Source organism: Xiphophorus couchianus, chromosome 21, assembly GCF_001444195.1.
Source record: "Xiphophorus couchianus chromosome 21, X_couchianus-1.0, whole genome shotgun sequence".
In the NCBI taxonomy this organism is placed as follows: Eukaryota; Metazoa; Chordata; class Actinopteri; order Cyprinodontiformes; family Poeciliidae; genus Xiphophorus; species Xiphophorus couchianus.
In genome coordinates, this window is record NC_040248.1 from 12,419,632 (window position 1) to 12,435,519 (window position 15,888).

General features: G+C 38.6%; 1 protein-coding gene across 5 annotated transcripts in view; it reads right to left on the reverse strand.

The window, feature by feature from the left end:
* The window catches only part of ncoa2 (nuclear receptor coactivator 2), a 73,578-nt gene that overhangs the window by 44,979 nt on the left and 12,711 nt on the right, over positions 1-15,888 (reverse strand). For 4 of the 5 annotated variants that reach the window (XM_028005069.1, XM_028005067.1, XM_028005065.1 and 1 more), the window contains exon 2: positions 9,514-9,599. The gene's annotated coding sequence lies outside the window, so the exon portion shown is untranslated. The remainder of the gene's footprint in view (positions 1-9,513; positions 9,600-15,888) is intronic. The other variant, XM_028005066.1, reaches the window with a different exon arrangement.

Consider the following 15,888-nt stretch of genomic DNA (forward strand, 5'->3'; position numbering starts at 1 on the left):
TCAGGAAACTTCTCAAACATCTCACTCCAGAAAGTTAGGAGTGGGGCAACCTTTCAAATATTGTTATTTAAGCGCAAATAAATCACATTTCTTCCCAGAAATTATAGATTTTAAATGACTGTGTGAATATTTATTTAAAAAAAATGTTATTAAATTACATGGAGTATCCTAATTTTTTTCACATGACAGTCAATGGATGAATTAGACACATTTGGGCCTTAAGAAAATCTGTGATTGGTGCTATTTAAACAAAGTAATTTTATTAAATTATTCAATGATTTCTGGCATAAACAGACACACTTTGCAAACCAGTTATACCTAGAGAACAATGGTTTTTGTGAAGATTCTACAATCAAAATGAACCCGGAATGTCACAATTTTTGAGATAAATCTACAGATTACATGCTTTTCATGACAAGCTAACAGATTTCTCCCCTTGACGATTACAGATAAAGTCAGCGCCCAGTGGGTGCTGCTGCCCTTCTGATGTGCTCAGTTGATGCTCAACAGAGTATAGTGTGGCAGATTCCTGGCCACAGTTGCATATGGAATAATAGTCAATAAATATTTTATTTTTATTATTATTGACCTGACAGAGCAGAGTGGCTGGAAAAAAAAAACATTTAATGACCTGAACTCGACTTTTGTCCCTTGAATAACGATGAATATGATTTCCTGCACAGAGAAAAATACAATTTTCCAAATGACGGAACAGATTCAGCAAACAAAAGCTTTAAAGTTGGATAGGTTAGGCTCTTGAAACCAACATAAACAGTTCTCAAAAGCTAAAACTGCTCCTTCTCCATCTTACTCTTAAGTTACCACAAGCAGAATTTGAGGGCACTAAATGAAAAACCATCAATTATTAATCAAAGTGCAGTAATATCTTATTAATTACCACCATCCTCTGAAAATCTGTCAGCAGCTAATGGACACAGGTTTAAATATATAGAAGGATACCTTCAGTATATTAGAAAGTAAAAACTCATTGCCTTAAAAAAAAAAAAGGCATTATATTAAAAAGCATGTAAATAAAGTTCCTTAAGGCAATTGATGTTGTTAAACCTCAAGGTACTTTATTGAGATTTTATGTGATAGAATAAACCAAAGTAAGGCATAGTTATGAACAGAAGGGAGGGTGTCTCCAGGGTAAAGTACATCATTAGATTTCTCCCACACAGCATTTTGAATGCAGGCCAAAAAGTTCAACTTTGGTCTCGTCTAACCAGAGCACCCTCTTCCACATGTTTGATAAATGTTCAGCGGGGATTGTTGCTTCTTACTAGGTCTGTCACAATAAACAACGAATCAATTAATCGCATGATAAATTAAAGCAAGCTCAATATCTTCTATTGTATCGTTTTTCTCTTTCTACCAAAAACTGGATAGCAAAAGTCAGTCTTCAGTCTGGTGCTTTGGGCTCGACTAGCCCTTTATTTGAAGGACAGTTTTGTTTACAGAGACTTCATAATTTATTTATTTGTTTTTATTTCTTGTTGTCGTCTTTGCTTGTTTATTGTGGATATTTAAATGATTCCAGTTTCAGTGTTGAATGTTGGATACTCGTTAGAATTGAAAGTTTATTGATCTTCGAGAACGCGTTCTTGCATTGTTATGTCGTTACCATTATATCACTTGAAAATGGTTTCAAAACAACAATATCAGTGCTTATCGCAATAATTTCTGGGACAATTTATCGTCCAGCAAAACTTGTTATCCTGACAGGCCTGCTTTTTAATGCTTTCAACAATGGCTTTTGGAGCGCACAAATAAAAGTTAATATCTCATAAGATACTTCCTCCTGTCCTGTGGATCTCTTTAGCTGCTCCAGAGATACAATGGACCTCTTGGCTACCTGTATGTTTTTTTTTTATTCCATTTTCAGATGATGGCTTAAACAGTACTCTAAGAGACACTCAAAGATTAGGATAATATTTATAACCAAACGCTTCATTGATCTTCTCCAAAACCTTATTCCTAAGCTATTTGCTTTTTTCCCCATGATGCCATTTATTCACAAATGTGCTGCAATAAACCAGAACATCTTAACAAAACATCTGTATTTACACTGAAAGTTAAAAAAAAGTTTACAACAGGACAATTAGCCTTTAAAGGAACTTTAAAGCATTTAGTTGCACTGGATTATAATTTATCTGTGTCAGAATAAAAGGAGACAGAATGGAAATGTCTACCACACTTTAGATGTTTTTGTCACATAAAATCCAAACAAACCCCACTGAAGGATGCAGTTAGCAATAACAAGACAAAATGTTTAAACAGCAGGGTCAGAGGACATGAATACTTCTGCAAGGCACTGAATCTTTTACAAGCTTCTTTTTTCAGCCTGTAAAAGAACAAATCTTAAATGAAACCCTTAAAAGAGAACATGCAGGTCTTTTCCAGAGTAGGTACCACAGCTGGCGCATGCTGTGTTGTGATAGAGTCTCAGCTACCCTTACCATGGAAACAGCTATGACACACACCACTTGCTGCTCTGCCATTACATAAGGAGGGAACAGAGTGGAGAATACCAGTATTTAGAGGAGAGCAGGGTAGCATAGCCTGGCAGAAGCTGGTTAAAATAATGAATGAGGTAGTGGCCATGCAAACCTTAGTCTGACTGCCTCCTGCTCTGGAGTGACCCACTGTAAGCTAGCTGTAGCAACTGGCTTGACATGAATGAAGTCAAATCTTTGGCTACGGTTTAAACATGTCCTTTTGACAAGTGTCTTGAGTTCTCTTGTTGACTAGTACTGCGAGAGAACAGACACAAATGTCTGAGTCCATGTGTCCTACTGTTTTTCTATTTTGAACACCACCATCTTTGTGCAGAGCAAGTGTGCTGGCTGAAAACATAAAACTCAATATTAGAGGTTATATCATTTTATTAATGGCAGCAGGCCATTAAACTCTAATAGCCAAGTGCCATTCTCCATTTTTATTGGCCAGGGCAGGGCTTTCAAGCACACGTTACCATGGGGATTCCGGTTCTGATTGGCTGTGCATGCCTCGCTGAGCCAGATATGATTGGTTGCCTCCATCTCCTTGACATAGCAGCAATGATGGGTCACTCTACATTGAGACAAATAAGTGAGACTTGAAGTACCGAGCACGTCTCAATGACACCAACACAGACAACCAGACGGCCTGGCAAGCAGGCTGCCGGCTGCTTCTGTAGCTGGGAAAGGGGATTCAGGTCTCAACACAGGCAGACTAGTGGGGGGTTCCCATCTAGAAAAAAAAAAGGAAGAGTCTGGACTGCTGGCAAGCTAATAACCGCTGGGAAATCACTAGCAAACAAATATGCTGTAAAAATATGCTTACATTTACAGGACAGAGTATGAAACAACCTCTCAGAGGGAAAAAGAACTACAACCATGTCTGCTTTCAGCCTAAAGTTGCCACCTGGCTTTAAACAGGCCCTTATTCTGCAAAGCCTCAAGACCCAATATGAACAAGAGTCTCATGTGGAAAAATTGCTGAAAGCTTCTATGTCTCTGGGGGACAATTTAAAAATTCACGGACATTTTTAAATGTGGTAAATGACTGTGGTATTATTTACCACAGTCAGTAAATTATACCATTTTCTCTAAGCTGCCAGGATATCTTAAAACATTGTCATCCCTCATCGTTATGAACAAACGCATAAAAAATGACCTTCACCAGTCACTTGTGCAACAAAACACAGAGACAACATATTGCTTCAACCACCCTACTTCACAGTCGGGTGTTCTCAAGCTGGCAAGCTTTCCATTTCTACTTCTAACGCAACAATGATCTTTATGGTTAACCCCTTAAATTTCTGTATCATCAGACTATAAGAACTACCTCTAAAAACGTAAGGTTTTTTTCACTGTGTACATTTGAAAACTAATCTGGCTTCTTCCTCTCTGAGTGGTCTTTCAGCCCACGTCGGTACAGAACTCATTTCAATGTAGATAACGACACATCAGCTTCAGCAGGCATCGTTTGCTTTTGTTGTTGGGTTGAGTTATCTCTGAGACGGATCTTGTCTCCTTCCTGATTGATATGACGAGTAGACATTCCCGTACCGTTTAAACCTGAATAGCAGGCGAAGAGGATCTTTCTGGGATCCCATGGATAAGCAAGACTTCCGGCGCTCCAAAGTTTTCTCGGCTGCTTTCCTGTGATGATGTCACACGAGGAAGAAGTATGCTTGAGGTGTTCAGAGACGAAAAAAAATAGTTTAGATGTCTTTATTCTGTAATCATAATTGTCTGGTTTCAACTCTACAGATGACAGATTCTTAGCCTAAGCCCTCCTTTATATAATACAAAATAAAAGGATTACGACTGATTAAAGGATAGCACAGGAAAAAAGCAATTCATTGTTACTTCTGTCTCGGGCGTCACTGACAGTGATAAGTAGGTTATAGATGGGTAGGGTAAGTAACCTTATTATGTTCTTGAATGATTGGCATATTCTAGGAAGCATCTATTAAATTTGAAGCTCATCAAGCCATCAACTCCTCTAATTCATTATTACACCAAGTTGGGACATATGCTCCATCAGTCATCAGTGCAAGCCATTTGCAGTATAAGAAAAAAAAAAATCTTTGCACAACTAACTAAGTGTTCCGCAAAACCAAACAGCCAAATAAAGAGCCACTGGCCATGACATGTTTTCATTTAGTGTCACAAGAAACGGCAAAGGACACTGTAAAGAAAACAAGTGATATCAGCTTTTATTTAGACTAAATGCACACTAGGAAGACTGTTACAGTACAAGACGATGCGTCAATTATCTTCACAGGCTATTAAAATAAAAATTTCAGAGATAATGCTATGCAGCTGAGAGCTCATCTTGCATTATATGATTTATAAGCGTTAAGTTGAAGTGTATTTTTATCCTTTAGGTATAAAATGCTGTGGACACATCGTTTGGTTATCTTCTATGTGTTCTTGGCAAAGCAGCAGCTTTGACTGGGAAAGCACAGGCTGAAGGACTGAGTGGAAATGATGCCGGGGTCATGAGGTTTATTTGAGCAATGCCCTTCTGTGTAGTCCCCACTTTGAAACCGAGCTTGGATCTGGCACGAGCCTCATAACCGTCTATACTTTACACTCCTTCACCTTTCTCTCACATAAACAGACGGCGAATTTCTGTGAGCTGACAGTGTGAACAATTCTCACGTTGTTACATTTTTTTCCATCTTTCTCATATCTGTGACCGACTCCCACGGCTGCACGATTATTAAAAACACTTTAAAGAGCCACAACACCACCTCAAGAAAATGACACCGGTAATTTTCCAGAAGCTAAAGCTGTGTTTCAGACAGAACGACATTTCAGACAGAGGACTAAAAGCAAAATGTAGCAAATATTACTTCACAACCCAACAAAATCTCCAGAGAAATCAATTGACTTTCAGAGTGCTCTTTAGAACGATAGCCATAGGTGTGTGTGTCATTGCTTATAACTTGAGTGTCACATGAGCAGATCCCCCACCCACAGGATTGAGCTGGAGCCAACCAGTCTGGTGAGGGAGAAGTGTGGGGACAACAAATGGTTTGACGCTGCACAAAGCGCCGGAAGCAATCGTGCTCCCTCCCATCAAACTCAACTAGAACCTGCTTGTGACCTGCCCCATCAGATGGCTCTCCGCCTTAGAAATCCAACTCAGACATTCACCTGCCTGTACAGTCAAGAAAACACCACACCATGCCTTGATGGAGGACACACTTAGCAGTTCTAAGCTTTTCTTGAGAATTCTCTCATCTTTGCATAGTTCCCACAACTACTCGTGATGCTTATACTGCATAGTCAAAACCAGAATGCCATAAAAACTATAAAACTACTGATTTGCCCATTTGAACTCATAACATTATGGAAGAAAAAAAATGTCTCAAATTGCCAAGCAGAGGCTGCATCTGCCAGTGTGCCATTCCTGTAATTTTGTGGCTTAACATGGCTTTGTTTAGAGACACACCTAGTGTTTCTGGGCGCTGGGCAAGACTATTCATCACACTGAATAAGAAGCTATTGGGGCAGTGTTTGTAGTCTCATTCACTGCTATAACGAGGACCCTTCCAGAAAGCGCAGAACCTCGGTGGGGCTGAACAATGTCTTGTTGGTGTGTAATTTGTCCTCACATGGAGTCTCAACACAACCGGCCCCAGGAGGGACATGGGGAGCAAAAGTGCACGGATAAAGAGTGCTTCTAGAGGCCTGCAGTACAGGCAATTTATTTCCCACAAACTGACGAGGAAATCATGACAGAAGAAGGACCCAGAGGACACTTGTCTTCTCATTTTACACCCCAGTATTTTTGCCAGGGTGAAAAGAGGCGTCGGGAGAGCCAACATACACACAAACTTGTTGGATTCATGCAAGATATTATTCAAGGCAAATATGGATTTGAACAATATCATTTTCAACAGAATTCAATACAGGTGGAGGTTGTGGCGAACTCTGGCCTAGCTGACAGCTGCCATTACCTTGAACCAGATGTTAGGCTATCAGATTTGGGTCAAGAGAAAGCCAGAGCAAAATGGCAAGACGGCAGAAAAATGAAAGTCAAAAACCTAAAAAAACCTGTACTGTGTACACCTTTAGGTGGTCAAGGTGATGCCAGGGGCTCGAGCTCATTGCCGCAATTTTCAACAAAGCCTCCAGAAAACACTGATAAATCAGGTGACTTCTTAAAATGAGCCTAAAGTTTACATTTCTGTTCTGGTGTGCAACTATTTACCAACTGCCTCAGCAGCACAAACAAACTGTCATGAGATTTAGGACCACAGAACAGAACAAGTAAATTCATTAAATGAAATTTCTCTATGAGTTAAGAACCTTAACTTAATTTTAATTTGAGACAGTCTATTATGACGTACCATTAAATAGTCTGCAAAAGCAGGAGGGACTTTCTGTTACTGTGCTGGATTATATCAGACTTTACTTGGTCTACTGGGACCTTTGTGTTATTTGGCAGTTATTAATCTGAGAAAAAAAAAAAAACATGAGGGGTTCCTCAAGACACTTGGTTCCCCTTTTATTGAAGACCTTTATGCGCTCCGAGGTCTTCATATGCACACACAAATTTATATTCCTGTGTTATCAAGGTCACTAAGTAATTGTGTCCATAATATGAATGACATTATAGTTTTGAATTTGAACTGTACAATAACAAACAAACAAACAAAACAAAAAAACAATGATCAATGCAATATCAACGTGCACAAGACTGGATAGACCAACAATAACTCGAGTACAATATTTGGACTGTTGTAATATTTCAACTGTCATGTATTCAAACACTGCTTACAAATAGTTGCATGGACTTTCACTTTCACTGCCATTTTGTCCATACCTAATAGATCTCAGTGACCCAGATGTTGAAACTAACAGTGGTGGGATTTACTATGATGACAGACACAAAAAGACAAATGTTGGTTGATTACAATCGGTAACGCTTTCCCAATAAACATGCAATTTCATGTTTTCTTCTTTCATCAGCATGTTTGTTAGCTTAAAGCAGAAAAGACAGAAGTCTTTGATTTTGGCCTGAATAATGCAAAAGATTACTCTACCAGACACTATACCTAACTCAAACTAAAATGTGAAAGTCATGTAAAACATATTTCACCTCTAATTTATCTGAAGAAGAAATCCTTCAGTCTGGTAGAGTCTGGTAGGTATCAGTCTCTGTGGCTACCGACCAAAGAGCATGTAAGAAACTTAAAATTTAACATCCACTTAAAGCCCATTTAAAATTAACTTTGCACCATTAATTACTCCAACAACCGTCCTTTAAAAAACAAAGTCAATGGAAAATGTTCAAACTTCTCCTGATGGGGAAAATCAACAAGCAAAAAAGAAGAAAAAAGAAAAACTATTCTAATTGTATACGACCTAGTCCCACTCAAGATATTCTTTCCTCTGGAATCACTGCAAGGTAATGGCACTAAAGTGGCAGAGACCAACAACAAGCCAGGCCCCACATTTACTGAAAGCTGATCACACTCATCAATCTTTAATGGCGGCAGTAACTCCAGGATGTCGCAGGATGAGAAGCAGACGGTTCAGCATCTGGTTGTCAGAGAAACACTGGGGAGTACAATGGTTGGATATGTAAATCACAATGGCAATTTGCCAACTTAGCATTTAAGCAACGACAAAAAATGACTACTGTTATGAGTATGTGTCTTCAAACAACAATGTCCATCAGTGGTTAATCGCTATGGGAAGGTTTACTGATAACAGTAGGGAAATCAGGTTAATGTAGAGGCTGATGTGTTGGGTTATCCCAAGTTGATCTCCAAGGGTCAATTACCTAATTGATCCGAGTCATTATCAATCCACTACTGACCCCGCTGCTTATTGGAGTGTGTACATTAAAAAGCTTGTTTTACAATAAAACAAGGTTTTTGCCTGATGAGCAGATTGAAATAAGCTGATCTCCAAAAGTCAAATGGATCAGTTGCTTTTCAACATGGAAGGAAAAAATAGATATAAAGAGAAATAATTGGTGGAGGGAAAATAGCAGTGGGAAAAAACTTAAATCTATACGTTTCAATAAACACATGATCAATATCAATGGATACTACGTTCAATCATTTCAGTGAACTCTGACCCAGAACTGCACAGTGATCTGCGGCTTTAGCCACTCAACGTCTCACAGCCCGCGAAGCAAGGTGGGGGGTATCAACTAACTCACTCTCTCTGATTACCTAGCAACCACCTGCACAGAATCAGTTAAAGGTTTTGTCTTCATCCTTCGTAACCAATTAAAAATTTTAAAAAAACAATAGCATAGAAAAAAAAAAAGAGCACAACAGCTCAGACAAAATTGTGAATAAAACAGAAAAAGTAATGTCACCATTTTGGCTCCATTTCAGATATTTGAAACAAAAAACTAATCAATTATCCATATAGACTCGTATGAAATCCTTGTATTGTGATACGTTTTCCAGCCCTAACTTAGCTGCTTTCCCCCATTTCTTCTTCTACGGGGGAAAATGAAGTCGGCGGCTGCTTACAATAATTGCGAGACCTGTTGTGGCTCAATATTGGTCCATATACTGTATAAGGCACACCGGATTATAAGGCGCACTGTTGGCTTTTGAGAAAATTGAAGGTTTTTAGGTGCGCTTTATAGTGCTGAAAATACGGTGTATATATATATATATATCTTTTTTTTTTTGCAAAACTGATTTACAAAACTGTCAAATCAGAAAACTAACAAGTACAGAGGAGCACATTCATCAAACTTGTGGAAGCATCAGATCAAACTAAATCTTTCAGCAATGGCAGGACCTGTAGGGAAGATCAGTTTGCAAAACCTTCATTGCACTGGTCTGTAAAACAAATGTTGCACAACCCCCCAACAAGATCATCTCCACAGGCTCACCCGGGTGTATCTATTTTTCCAACGATGCAAGGTCATAAAACAGCAGGAGTTTGTCGTTTCAGTGTTTGAATCATGTCAACATTTGTACTTGACAGAACTGCATTCATCATATTGCGCAGCAGAGTTGGCTGCGGTTGCTCTTCTTACCGTGGTCTTAGTCCAGAGAGTCCCTCAGGCCATTGCTGCAAGATGATGAAGCCTGGAAACCTTTACGCATCACTCTCTTCTCCCTGCTGGGAGAAACAACAGCAACACTTGGAATGAGCTCTCTGCAGTGGGAATGAACTGGTGTCATGCAAAAGCATCCTAGGAGCACATCCTTAAACAATACGGCAACAAGTGAGTACTAAGTGCAACATTTATTCTGTAAGCGAGACTTCTTCTGTTTCATTAGCTATTGTAATGAAATCCAGGGAACAGCTAAAGTGTTATTTGAAGTCCCCGGGAGAGGACATTTGTGTGAACAGCATTGTTTTTGGTTGAATGTGGACTTAAAATGTTTGAAAACCTAATGCGACAATGTCTTCAAAACATTTTTTTATTTATTTTTTTGCTCACACACATTACCAGGCTTTTTTGGAGGGCCGTACATAGCAACTCGGCACATCTGCAGCTCACTCAGCAGCTTGCAGCTGCCTGATAGTTCAACTCATGAGTCCAGCAGGGGAAATGTGCTCTACATCTTCTGCTGTAACGGCCATGCAGTTTTGTCAATGATTTTCCATGAACCTTGATAGATTTCATGTAAACAACAATGGATTAGTGACAAATAAATATTTTTTGCATTTTTTATTTATTTATTTTTTTTTACAGCCACAGTTACTCAATTATCTGCTTTAAACCTTCAACAACTAACAGCTTCAAGGAAGACTTTTGGACTGTTCTATTAGAGGAACAGTCATCAGTGACTTTTAAAGCATTCCCAGAATTCAAATAAAGACCATCAAAACAATTCAAAAGTTTGTGACTGGGAAAAGAGCAGTTCTGCAAACTAAACCTGCACTGAGAAAAAGGTGAAATTCTGTAATGTATGTTTGTACAAATGCCTCCAAAATGGCCACTCATTCCGTTTAGCTGCCAGACTTAAACTGTAAGCTCCACACATATATATCTTGATTTACCGAGAAAGAAACATGCAAATATAAGTGTAAAAACATTGAGAAAACTCCTTCATAAATTATACTTAGAACTCATGAATGAAACAAATTGGTGGCATCATTATACTGTGAGGACATTTTCAGTCTGTTCTTAAAATCTTGATATTTTTTGAAGAAATTTAAAACAGTGTAAATCTTTTAGGGAAACTTGTTTCACTTTGGTGCAAATAACGACAATGGCACCACACGCCACTGCTGTGTTAAAATTCTTTTTAAGAGACTTTTAAATGTCGACAAATTGACTTAGTCAAAGGTCAAATGAGAATCCAATAACAAATATCCAACTCACTGATCTACCTTAAACAGCCCAAAACAGATTTGAATCCTTTTGGCCAGAAGTATTGAGCCAATAAAGACAAACATAAACACATTAACCTGTACCTGCTGCAAGAAAGATACATAAAAAAAAAAAAATCTTATGCAAAACAATAATTTTGCATTCTATTTTATGCTTGTGTTATAAACATGTAGGGCTTACGTAGAACCCCTGTTTACAAAATTAAATGCTAAGCAGGAATACTTCTGCTTTACACTGCACATACCAAATGAGCCAGCTGGGGAAACCACTGACATGATGTGATGTGCTGACATGACATGAGAGTAAACAGATTCTCCTTGTGAAACAAACTAAGTAAGGAACAGAAAGCCACAAGAGGGGAAAATTACATATATTTGCAAGTGCCTTACAAAAATAGCTAAAATTGACAAGTTACAGAATGTCTCAATGCAGTTTTATAATGACCTTTCACAGTAATACAACAATAATAACAATCTAAACTAATGCTTATGTAAATGTGGCTATTTCAACCTTTTTCTTGCTCTTTTTCTCTTAGTAAGTCTGTTCTGACTCCTATGGAGAAATTTCCTCTAAGACTTAACTCTGTCACATGCTCAGTCACAGTCCAGACTTGATCTTTGGACTATACGACAGACTACATCGGAGGCTGAAAGCACTCTATTGATCCAGCATTACTGTAAAAAAAAAGAAAAAAAGAAAGAATAAATGAAAGGGCACTGTGGATCTGATACTACCAAACAGTTATTTCAAAAGTGATCTTTTTATTTTTTAAGAATTATGGGTGAACCTTGTTTTATTGTAACTGTGCACTGAAAGAAAAGAAAACTAAGAACTCCCACTATTTTGGTCTATAAGTGCATCAAGCAACAGCATACATTTAACAAATATTTCAGTAAACATTGTGGCGATTCCATCGTTTGTGATCTTCTGAAATCAAACCACTACCTTTAGCAAAGAACCTGCAGCACATTTTTCTCTAATAGTGTTGTAGTCCAAGGGGATAAATGAATAAAAAATTCTAAATGTGTTAAAAATTATTTCAAACAAATGCAATATAAATATAAAACATGTCTAGGTGATGGATGAAAAGATTTGCCAGTGGAACAAAAGACAATCTACTTTTCCCCAAAATTTTCCATGCCAGATATTAGGAGGTCAAAAAACAGTCAAATTTAAGAGTCAAGTTCTCTTTTAAAAAATCAGAGCTGCTTCTTTATGCAAAGCTAAACTTTAACTTTATCTTTAGCCTCTCTCTTCAAATTCAAAGATAACAAAAAATACAGGTTCGTACAGCTTTCAAGGAGTTATCAATTAGTGCGATCAAACGGCTGTCTTAACTTCTCATTCTCAAAAAGAGTTATGGACTCTTTTTGTATAAAATGCTCTTAAACCAACCCAACCCAACCTAAGCTAAACTAAGCTAACAGCTGCTGAATCAGTAAGTCAGGCTCCCATAAAACAGGACAGAAAATGACCATATTGACCAGGTCACCGAGGGGCTAACCACAATAGAGCTCTCTTCCAGTGCCTTTTAAATGGCCCACTAATGGCTGTCAATGGCATAAGAATCAAGACTGATGTCTACTCTAATGAAAGTAATTGGCATTAAGTTCCAATCCTAAAAAGAAGGTTTCATTGACATCAGTTTCCTTGACTTTAATCAATAAAGTTTGCTCCATCAGGGAAGGTGAGATAAACTGCAGTCAAACGCGTATGCTTTACTGAAAATAGAGCTGGCATTAGCCTAAAGCTGAAGAAAAGCAAGCAGCATTTGTTGACTCGCAGTAGGTACACTGCAGCCAACTACAGCACAAAAAAGGAAATCAGATAAAGACTTCCAGACAATTTCATCTGGGTTAAATTGTGAAACGCCGATAACCACGTCCACACCTCTGCACCCGAGCCCATGCAGAATCAGCAGATTTTTTTTTTTTTTTAATTCCCCCGTTCTGCTGAGGGAAGGCCTGTGTGTGTGTGTGCGCAGCAGAGACGTGTAAACAGACAGCAGAGAGCAGGGAGGGGACGGGGATTTGCAGTGATCACTACATTTTTATAGTCCTCACACCCACGAGCTGTCATAGGCTGGTGACAACACACCCACTGTCCAAAAGTTACAGCCCAAAATGTCCGGAAGACGGCATTATGGGAAGACACAGCGAGAGCTCAAGCAGAGGACAAGCAATCTGCAGATAAATACGACAGAAATTTATAGAATCGGTTTTCTGCTGCAGGGCATTCAGCTCAACCTGCCTTTAAAAACAGCCAGAAAACATCTGACGTTTGCTCTATACACACGCATACTTCAGAGGAATGTAACCGAACTGGATCTCTCTAAGGAGAGGTTAGCCATAAAGATCAGAAGCACAAGATGAATGCTGCACCTCTACCCAGCTGTTTCGTTGCCCAGTTTCAGTTTGAACCAGAAAGAAAGACCAAAGAAAATGAGTGAGACAGGATGTATTATCCTTTTATCTTTGGTGTTGGTCCAATCATGAAAGAGCACCACTTTTATTGGCTGATGAGCAGGTGTGCAACAAGATCTTGCAGCACAAGACTGTGCAATATAAAAACAAACTACATTTCTCACAGGATTTCTCCAAATTGATTTTAAAAGACACACAGTATGTTGAAAGGTTATTAAAGAGGGGGAGACAGGCGTACTCAAGTCATCTTAATTTAACTAGTTTTACGGAGAGTAAGGCATTATCATGATTATCATTAAAGCGTTACCAATTGTGTAACAAAATTAACAAATAAACGAAAGCCCTGCTTATGGAGCTAAACCTCAGCAAATATTCTTTCCCACAGTTAAGTGGCTGGTGGAATTAAAGAAAGAAAAAGGACAGAAACTTTTTGATTTTAAACTACAATAAGCTAACTTTCATGGGCTCTTTAGGGAGGAGCAATAACAGCAGAATTCATTAGAACAACACATGAAGCAAATATAGTGGGGCATTTGTCATAAAACAGAAACTACTCATTGAAAGAAGGATCATATGTATAATTTTAAGATGCAAACTGGTGAAATGTAATAAATATACAGGAGAGTTTGGACACACTAAGGTATTTTGAGATCTGTAATTGAAAGAAACTATTTTTATGGACCCTGTGGAAACCCTCCGTAGGGCTGTACAGTGTGACCTGCTAATGCGGCTAAACTTAGCATCTTATTTGTAGATTTACTCCAGGTGGTCAGCAGCAGAGGAGCACCACAAGGGACTGTACTCCTACCATTCCTTTTCACTCTGTACACCTTAGACTTCCAGTACAAGTCAGAGTGCTGTCATCTGCAGAAATACTCAGATGACTGAGATTGACAAGAAGCTGAATTACAAAGAGCTGGTGGTTCGTTTGTGTCATAGCGGAGGAACAATCATCTTATCTTGAATGTGAACAAAACAAGCGAGATCAATGTAGATTTCAAGAGAAACAGAAACCATATTTCTGTCATGGGAGGAGAAGCAGAGGTGAGAAAGGAGAATAATACCCTGCATGTTCTCCTGAAACACAGTCTGGAGTCAAAAGGCAGCAATAAAGCCATCTACGAGAAGGGACAAAACAGACTACTTTTTGACGAAGCTAAAACCCGTCAATGTTTGCAGCAAGATGCTGTTGGAGAGAGCGTCATCTCTTCTGCCATCATCTGTTGGGGTAGAAGCGTCTGAGTCAGGGACTAAAAAAGGTTCGACAAGCTGATAGAGAAAACTGGTTCTATTTTGAGACTACTGTTGAAGATCTGGTGAGTGTTGCCAAAAGAAGGCGTGCTCATAAAAACAATGTTACGGACGGCCCTGAGCAGTCTTCATGAGATTACTATACAACTAATGTCTTCAGTCAGGGGTTTTGTTACAACTGCTATAACATAGACTGCTATTGGAGATTTTTCCTGCCATCAGCATGTACAACAACTCTGAAGAAAATTGGATCATATGAGTTATAACTTAATTTCCCTTTGGGAATTAATACGTAATAAAAAGGTATGCTTGAATGTAATAGAATCTAATCCAATTTGTCACACAATCAACATACTATTCATATTTCCTAAGTGAAATGTGTTTTAGAATTTGGCATTTTAAAAACTTTGGAATTCCAGTGTTTTATTATGAACAAAACTTAAAACTCAAATCAATCCTAAATTGAAAAAGATATTTTCAGCGTGCTGGTGCCTAACATTAAAGGAGAGAAATCAGAATTAGAGAGTCAGAGCTTCACCAGAGCTGTGCATCAGATGAAACGTGCAGCATGCTGATGAGTGTTACTGGTTGTTCCGAGTGTATTTGTGTATAGAAGGATCAAAGCTGCTAAAAAGGCACACTTTTGTGTTAACATTGGCAGGAGGTGCTTTACCTTTCAAGTTTATCTGTCACTTTATCGCTCTCAGGCACGCAATCTAGGTTAACGTCTTCTGCGTTACCAACTTGAAATGTGGCACAATAAAACACTTATCTTGTCTTTTATTATATCTACATTATTTATATCTTTTATTTCACAACGGTGGAGTCTTTAAAAAATCTGGAAGTGTTTGCTTATTTTCACGAAGGTGAAGCTGGTGAGCAGGAGAACAAAAAACAAAGAACCTATTAAATAACATGCAGACAGCTGATGCAGTAGCTTCTACAAGTGTGGCTTAAGTAGCAACAGCTAGCTCTCTTATCTGATCCCGGCGACAGTAAAAACAAATGTTTAAGCGTAATAATGGGACTGATACAATGAGTTGTAAAAGACGTGCTGTAAAAGGATGAGTCACAGCGAAAGGTAAATGTGTAGGAGGTTGAGACAGCTGTGACAATAGGATCGAAAGTGAGCAAAATTAATGGAGACGTATTTTAAGAATGGCTGGCCTTGCATGGCGGGTATCTATTGTGCTTGGAAAAGGGGGACGTGTCCACCGACTAATCAGTTTGCAAGGAATGAGTTCCCACATTGCATGCAGTGAAAGTGAAACAAAAAAAGACAGATATCATGTTAGTGTGTGTGTATTTGGGTGGGTTCAGGGGAATCGGATGACATAACTGTGTCATTTTATCAGCCGAGGACGTCGACAGGCATAAATTACTCACTTAGTAG